This window comes from Desmodus rotundus, chromosome 10, assembly GCF_022682495.2.
Source record: "Desmodus rotundus isolate HL8 chromosome 10, HLdesRot8A.1, whole genome shotgun sequence".
Classification (NCBI taxonomy): domain Eukaryota; kingdom Metazoa; phylum Chordata; class Mammalia; order Chiroptera; family Phyllostomidae; genus Desmodus; species Desmodus rotundus.
Window position 1 is genome coordinate 104,829,389 of NC_071396.1, and position 8,731 is coordinate 104,838,119.

Genomic DNA, 8,731 nt, shown 5'->3' on the forward strand with positions numbered 1-8,731 from the left:
AAGTGGGGAGAGAAAAACAACCAACACAGGACTCTGCAATCTGAAATGTTATCCTTCAAAAGAGAATGAGAAATAGACTTTCTCAGACAAACAAAAATTGAGGAACTTTGTTCTTAGGAAATCTGCCAGAAATTTGGATCTGCGTAAACAAAGGAAGAACAATGAAGAAGGAATAAGTGAAGAAAAAAATTATTTTTTAATTTTAATTGATCTAACATGTTCAAAATAGTAATGATAACAATGTATTCAATTATGCCTGCTTATGGGTGTGTCTTCTGTGTGTATTTACATCCATACGAGAATGACAGCAATGATTCAAGGGACGGAAGGAAGAGATCAGGATTGTTATGTTATAAAGAACTCACACTACCTGTGAAATGATACAGTGTTATGTGAAACTGAACATGGATTAGTTGTAAGTTATATTGCAAATTCTAGGGCAACCATGAAAAAAATTTTAGAAGTATAACTGAATCCCTAAGAAAGGAGAGAAAATGGAATCATATAAAATGGGAATAATGTAATGTGATAACATGTAATTAAAACCACAAACGGAAGAAAAGGAGTGGAAGACAAAAACAGAACAAAGCTCCAGGGCAGCAAATAGAAAACAGTAACAAATATGGTAGATATTAATCCAATGATATCAATAATCACCTTCAACATCCCTTCCTGATGCAGGTGGAGGAGGAGTTAAATGTAGCCAGTACCACCAGCTCCCCAGCAGGATCTTAATGCAGGTCCCCCTCCACCAGGTGGGAAGGCTCAGGCCCTCACCTCCTGGACCTGCATCTCAGAATCAGTGCAGGTAGTGACTGGGGGCGGAGGTGGGGGTCACCATGTCAGCTTCCAGGTGATTCTGGGATTCTCCTCCACTCAAGGCGGGGGCCCCTTTCCAGAAGGGAACCCAACCCCCAATGGACAGGTAGGGTTAACAGATACTCCCGTCATACAGGGACCTTCTGCGGGGACATCGTTCATTTGACTGTCTTGCCCATTGTTATTACTGATGACACACCATCATGAACTGGATATAAAAGGAGGGCAGTATTGTTTTTAATCCTTTAATGCAATGCCCAAGGAAAATTAATCAGTTATTACAGCACATGATTGAAAGCCACTCAAAAAGAGTGTTCTTGAAACTTGGCAGCGGAAGGTTCGCTTCCCATGGTTTTCTGAAATCTTTGCATCTATTTTTTTTTAAAGCCTCATCCTTAAAAAAGACCCTAAGAAGCAAATTGAAAACCATGAATGCAGGTGAGGTGGTCTTTCTCGGACGTCAGCACTCTGGGACTTCACTGCCATGTGAAAAAGGAGTAAATGACCAGCGAGCCACCCAGAAGAGAGACCCAGGTCTCCTTCATTACTCACACTTAACAATCACTCTCTCATCTCTACTGAGAACCTCTAAATGTTTGCAAAGGGAATTGAAACTTCACAGTGCCCCACGGGATAGACATATTTCAGCTACATTTGCAACAAAGTAGGGTAAAAGAACTTCCATATGGAGACCACGCTGGCGGAGCCAGCTGGGCCACCCAGATTGGCGGGGCTCCTGATCCAGCGCCTCCCACGCCAGCTCGGCCGCAGCAACCACAGCAGGTGCTCAGCGCCAGCACAGCAGATATTCCTACCCTGAGAACACGCTGATTGTCTCTTTAGAGCTCCTCCCTGGCCCTGACGAGGCCACACCGGTCCCTTCGCTGCTCTGGCTCAGCCCAGAGAGACAGCCAAACAGAGGCCAGCATCAACAGCCACCACGCAGTCTGCAGGAGTACAGTCACGGTGACACAGTGGCCCGTGGCCACGGGCTGCCGAGACTGACGCGGGCGGTGTTACTCAGAAGGCCCCTGCTGCTATGATGTGCAAATTGCCAAGCTCGCCAAGTGAGGAAGTTGGTTCTGTTTCAGGCAAACCTAAAACACCAAAAACTAACAAACTACCACCACCGAGGGCAGTTGTGAAAACAACTAAAAAAAAAAGTCTCCAGCCTTGTTATTGTATTATGGATTCATATGGCAAAGCACAGGAATGTTTCCAAAGACTTTCTGATTCAAGGATAGATAGTGGTTCCAAGAATCAGGCCCTTCAGCATCTCCACTGAGGGCGCTTCCAATAAGCAATGTAGCAAACAGATGTGGTTACACAAAACCAGAGGCTCTTCGGTGGTTTCCATTAGCCTCCTCCTGCCACCTTCTGTTGACCAGGCTGTGAAAACTCTGCCTCCATCGACTCTGGGGCCACTCACAACTCAGTGGAAAGGGCCTCAAAGGACTGTGCCCTCCCAGACCCCTGGTCCTCAGCTGATTGTCCTTCCTGCCCCCTGCTTTGGGATGCCTGCTGCTCTGGAGGGCACGGTCTGTCCCTTCCACAGGTGTCAGCTGTGTGATATAATTCAATTCCTTCTCTGCTCCCCATGAGCAGCTTCCTGGGTGTCTGCCACGTGCCCCGTCCCAAAAACTGTAAAAGACTTGCATACGGTCAGTTCTGAAAACTGTCTTCTGTTACCTGGATCCACAGATTTCGTAGAGAAGCAGCCTTAGTACACTTCAGACCTCGTCAGTCACGGAAAGCGATAGCAAGACGGATAGCAATGGGGACTCCTTGTCCAAAGAGCTCTCTGTCAACATTTTAAGCTAAATGCTTCAGTTCCTGAGTAGTGAGGAAGGGCACATCAGGCAAAGGAACAGTTGATAAGATGCTTCCAGAACTAACAAACTGACATCCCAACACAACGTTTATTTCCAAATTTTAAAAATCCTAATTTGACACAGAGTTCCTCCCAGGAATAGATTTTATTATATATTTTTAAAAAATGTTTCATTGTTTGAAATATTACACCAAAAATAACAAAAATACTAAATCTTTCAAAAGAATGCAGCACTTTCATGCCCTAACAAATCAACCATTTCATTTGCCATGTTCGCTACTCGTCTTTTTTAATGTATTCATATTTTATACATAACTGCACAACACAGATGGAAATGTGTCGTCCTATCCCCCCTTCTTACCTTAAATCATAAACAAGTTCCCCACTTTTATTTTGAATCACAAGCATCTATAGAATTTTCACACTGATGAATGTTTACTGGGTCAATATACTCGCCAACATCATGAACTTTAACGACGTCTGAGCAAATACGCCAGAGCTGACCTGCCGTTATTTGCCGTTACAGGTGGCTGCCGCAAAGGTCTTCACACGCTCATTGTTTTATTCCTCTGATGGAATATTTCCTTAGGAAAATTCCTAGGATTAGGATGGTTTGTCTGAAGGGCATTTTTATTTTATTTCCTTGTTTTCGGTAAATTGAAATGTTGTTGCTTGGTTTGGAAAATTTCACAACAGCTTCTGAGGTCATGGGAGCAGGGACGTGTTACAAAACCAGAGCCGGTGATCCCTGGGCCTGGCACTGCGTCTGCTCAAGCTGTGTCACTGGTATGGGGACCCGCCAGGCTCACGGCCTTTACGCACAAGGAGGGATTGTAAGAAGCCTACAGTAAAGGCCACTTAACGTCTCGAATGATGCAGATATGGCCCACAAATGAGCAGCCGAGGAAAACGATCTTTTTCTGCCTTCCTTGATTTTTTTTCTTCTGGTGCACAGCATGTTTTGAAAATGCAGTTTCCAGCTTTCACTTATCTGTGACTCATCAGAAAGTCTTCTCAACGACATCCTGGGCCAGCTGTGGGCCTTGTAATAACAGGCACTCGATAAATATTTGTGGAATTCAGTGGAAGGGCACTAAAGTTTTTTCAGACTTCATTCCATTTTGGTAGCAGGCACATGGCACAGGCTAAATAGACCCACTGTTGTCGGCACAGAGCTTTGGGGCCTGTTTGTTACTGCAGCACAACCTGCACTCTCTGTGCTGCAGAACCACCTGTCACGTATCATTGCAAAAGGAAAGAAACTGGGAATTGTTAAGTAAATGCAATTCCGCTCAATTTACTCTGCAGTCATTAAAATTAAGGTTTACTAGGACCTTGAAATTACATGGAAAATTCTCATCTGTACAGTTAATTTTAAAAGGAAGACCATTGTATATACAGATGGTGGATATTATATTAAAAATTATGCATATGGAAAAAAAAGAATGCAAAATGCAACAAAATAATGATAGCTTTAAATTTGAGAGAACAAAGTTGATTTTTGTTTCTTTCTACTTTTCTTAGTTTTCTAGGTGTTTTTAAGAGTGTGTGCATCATTCTTATAATTAACAAAAATGTTTTGCAAAAGACAATAAGAGAATGAACTTTTATTCCTTCAACAAATATTTATTATTGAGCACCTACTATGTTCCTCTTATGATTCTATGCACGTGCGGGGACCCAGTAATCAACAATACAAACAATGAAATTCCTCTTGTCACAGAACTTACATTCTAACGGAAATTTACAAGCAGAAAAATCTCCATGATAATCAGTTATTTAAATTATTTTGAGACTTCTTAGAAGGAAAAAGAAGAGAACAGTGTCTCACTGGGAAATGTGGCCTTGTTCTTTTAATCAAATGTTTAAAGATCTAGGTGATTTACTTTGTTTTAATTAATTTGCTAACACTTTAAAAAATCTGTAATCAGCCCTGGCTGGTGTGGCTCAGTGGAATGAGCACCAGCCTGCAAAGCAAAGGGTCGCTGGTTCGATTCCCAGTCAGGGCACGTGCCTGGGTTGCAGGCCAGGTCCCCAGTAGGAGGTGCTCAAGAGGCAACCACACATTAATGTTTTTCTCCCTCTCTTTCACCCTTCCTTCCCCTATTTCTAAAAATAAATAAAATAAATTCTTTTTAAAAAATTAAATAAATAATATAAAAAATCTGTAATCAGTGTTAGAGTTGTGTCTGTGGTTTGCAGTTTTAGTTAATATTAATAATTGTTATTAAATATAGAAAAAGCCTCAGTAAAATACTACTAGGTATCAACCAGTATTCTACAGATGGCGACTGTGGCCCTGACCAGGGTGGCTAGGTTGGCTGGGCGTTTTTCCACAAACTGAAAGGTCACAGGTTCGATTCCTGGTCAGGACACAAGCCTAGCTTGCAGGTTTGGTCCTCAGTCAGGGGTGCGTATGAGAAGCAGCTGATCGATGTTCCTCTCCCTGTCTTTCTCCCTTCCTTCCCCTGTCTTTAAAAGAAGTAAAATCTTTTTTTTTTTTTAAATATGGTGGTTGTGGCAAGTACAGTATGTGACAGGTACACATTTTCTGGAATCCAAGTTTTATAGAAATATTTAGCTTGATTCCTTGAGCTCAGGATCAAAAGCCTGACTCATAAAAGAGCAGAAAGCACAGTCCCATTGGTGCTGGAAACGGGGGGAACAGGCGTTTGCTCTCTAGCACCGACTGATCCGACTGTGTTCTCCAAGCCAGCAAAGAAAACTGCGCCGATTAACAAGCTTTTTCCTGAAAAAGGTATAAAACACTTGGAAATTAAAAACTAAAAAGAATTAGTGCCACACTCCACCCTGTTTTTAATAATGTTTATTGTTTTACTGATTATGAAAATGTTCTCTGCTGAAACCATGAATAATGCAGAAAATTAAGAAGAGTATAAAGCTCATCTGTCATCCTGCCCCACCAAGGTAACCCCAGTTATTATCATGGCGAACCTCGATGCAGTCTCCCAGAGCGGGGCTTGGCAAACCTCCCTGGCACAGGGCCAGACAGTAAATATTTTAGCCTCTGCAGGCTTTGCCCGTCGCCGCTCCCCGCCCCGGGCACCGGGAGGGAGCAGCCATGTGCAGCACCTCAATGAAAGAGCCTGGCTTTGTTCCCGTGAAACTGCATTTACTGAGACAGGCAGCAAGCCTGACTCGGTCCCATCCACGGTTGGCTGCCCTCCTGGTCTCCAGGCTTCAGTTTGGAGAGGGGCAAGCATGGGCTTCTGCACTGGTGTTTCCCCTCCCCTCCTTGTCGTTCTCATTGTCATCATCCCGCTGGAAGGATGTCATCATGGTTCACCACGTTCATCGGTCAGCAAGTATTAATGGAAAGCCTGCTGCTATGCATTCGAACCCGGAGAGTGCTAGGTGAGTCCACCGCATCCCTGCCCTCTTAGGGTTGCTGGCAGTCAGAAAACCATTGCAAATATGTGCGTCATGGCAAGTGTGCCCTGGGGAGCTGTAGGCTGCTCTGGGAGCGTGTAACCAGAGGGCCTTCCCTGACTGGAGGCTCAGGGGCAGCTTCCGTGGTGGGGTGGGGCGGGGAAGTTGATGAAGCTGCAATCTGGATGATGGGCTGGGGTTACCTGGGCCATGCTCTGGGGGCAGGGTGTCAGGGAGAGGGACAGTGGGCAGAAAGACTGCAGGGGTCAGCCTGACAGCTGAGGAGCTGAAGGGAGGCCCATGTGGTCAGGGCAGAGATACCACGTGGCCAGGGCGAGTGGTAGGCAGGGCTTTCATAGCGCCGAAAGCATTTTGGACTTGATCCTGTGGCAGCCAGCAGCCACTTTAACAGTCTTAAGTAGAGAACTCATGAGATCAGCATTATTTCATGAACTCAATGCCCACTCACACCGCCGGCCACTGGGAGATCTCCCTGTCCGTGCACGGCTGCAGGACAAGCTTTTGAGTGTCCATGGCTCTGCTGAACCCCCTGGCTTAGCCCCCTGGAGGACATGAAATAAAGCCTGGACTCCTAGGGCTGGGTTTACAGCCGCACGAGGTCCCAGCACTCTCTTTATTTTTTCTTCTCTTCGAACCACTAACATTCTAATGAGAATAGTATTTGCAAAGAATGTTGAAACATTTAAAATACCTATCATCTTGCCTCCCAGAGGTGATCATTGTTAATATACAGGCCTTTTCTTACAATTTGTATTTTAGCAACATTCAACCTGGAAAGTCAAAATGGGAACAACCCGAGTGCAACAATGCTTCTCAGGGGAAGCGAGTGGTATTTTCCTCTCCACCCCTGCTCCCCTTATAAGGAAATGGACACAAATCATAAATGCACATTGACAGGTTTCGAAAAAGTAAACATGCCAGTGAACCACCACCCAGAACAGGAAATAGGACGTTCTTAGCACCCCCAAATCTTCCAGTCCACTCCCTATTCTCCCGGTCATGACCCCAGCTACTATCCGGACTTCTCCGTAATGGGTTAGGTTTGCCCGTGTGTTTTCAAACCTTATATATGTGCTGTGTGTACATTAAATGAGATGATACCATGCATACTCTTTGGGATCTGCTGCTTTTGCTCCAGGGTGTGATTAGAGATGTGTCAGGATTGCTGTGAGTAGCAATATGTCGTTTTCATTGCTATCACACTCTTTCTTTGCCTAAGTATTCAACGTCCCTCTGACATGAATAGACATTTCTGCAGAGAAGATACATAAATGGCCAAGAGGCACATGAAAAGAAGCTCAACATCATTCGTCAATACAACAATGTAAATCAAAACCACAAGGAGATCCCACTTCACACCAACCAGGATGGCTATTATTTAAAAATCAACACAAAACAAACCAAAAAACCCCAGAAAATAACAAGTGTTGACAAGCACGTAGGGAAGTCGACGCCCTCCCACATCACTGAAGTGTAACAGCACAGCCTCTGCAGAAACCAGAGTGGCAGCTCCTCAAACAGGCAAACACGGAATTGCCATATAATCCAGAAACTCTACCCCTAGGCATATTCTCAGAAGAATTGAAAAAACGTATTCAGAAGAGCCCTGGCTGGTGTGGCTCAGTGGATTGAGTGCCAGCCTGCAAACTGAAAGGTTGCCGGTTTGATTCCTGGTCAGGGCACATGCCTGGGTTGTGGGCCAGGTCCCCAGGCCAGGTCCCCAGTGGGGAGGTGTGCGAGAGGCAACCGATCGATGTATCTCTCACACATTGATATTTCTTTCCCTCTCTTTCCCCCTCCCTTCTCCTCTCTCTAAAAATAAACAAATACAATCTTTAAAACAAGTATTCAAGCAAATATTTGTACATTTATGTTCATAATAACATTCACAATAGGCAGAAACAATTCAAATGGATAAACAAAATGTGGCATGTGTGTACACAGGAATGTATTCGGCTATAAAGAGCTGTGGCTGCACGGGTCTGCGAATGTGCTGAAAATATTGACTCGTACACTTTAGAAGCTCACACTGAGGACCAAAACTGAAGCTCATTCGCTAACCTCCACGTGATCAGTCTACAGCTTGTGTCACACTGTTGTGTGTGGGAGAGAGTAAATGAAACAGTGGTGGAGAGGGAGGGTACACTTTAACAGGGAGCAGAGCCTGAAACGGGAGTCCCGAAGCTCTGGGTGCATTTCCGGCATCAACCGTGAGCCTGAAGTGAGGGCTGGGGTCTTCTAAAATAGCATCTGGCCATCCCGGAAGGGGAGGCTCATTGGCTTTGCTTAACACCATTATAATTTGCTTTCAAACCTACTTGACTTCGGTTAGCAAAGTCTTGCAGTAAACAAGCCTGACTGTGAAATATTTATAAGCCGAATATAGCATTTGCACTTCTGCTAAGATATGTGGATAATGTGGAGACTAGCTCAGGGCAGCACTGCGTCACCAGGGCCATGACAGATTTCATACATATAAGGTTTTTCTCATCTCCCTCTTAGTGTCCCTTCTGCCTTTTAAAGTAACCGTGGCCCCACAGCATTCTTTCATACTTTCCCCTTGCCTCCACGCCATGGGTCTATACTGAACTCTGCTTCCTCCTCCCGCTCAAGGCCATTCAGCATGTGTTACGAGACCTCAGACGTTTCGAAAGGCGATTCCCGGAATGC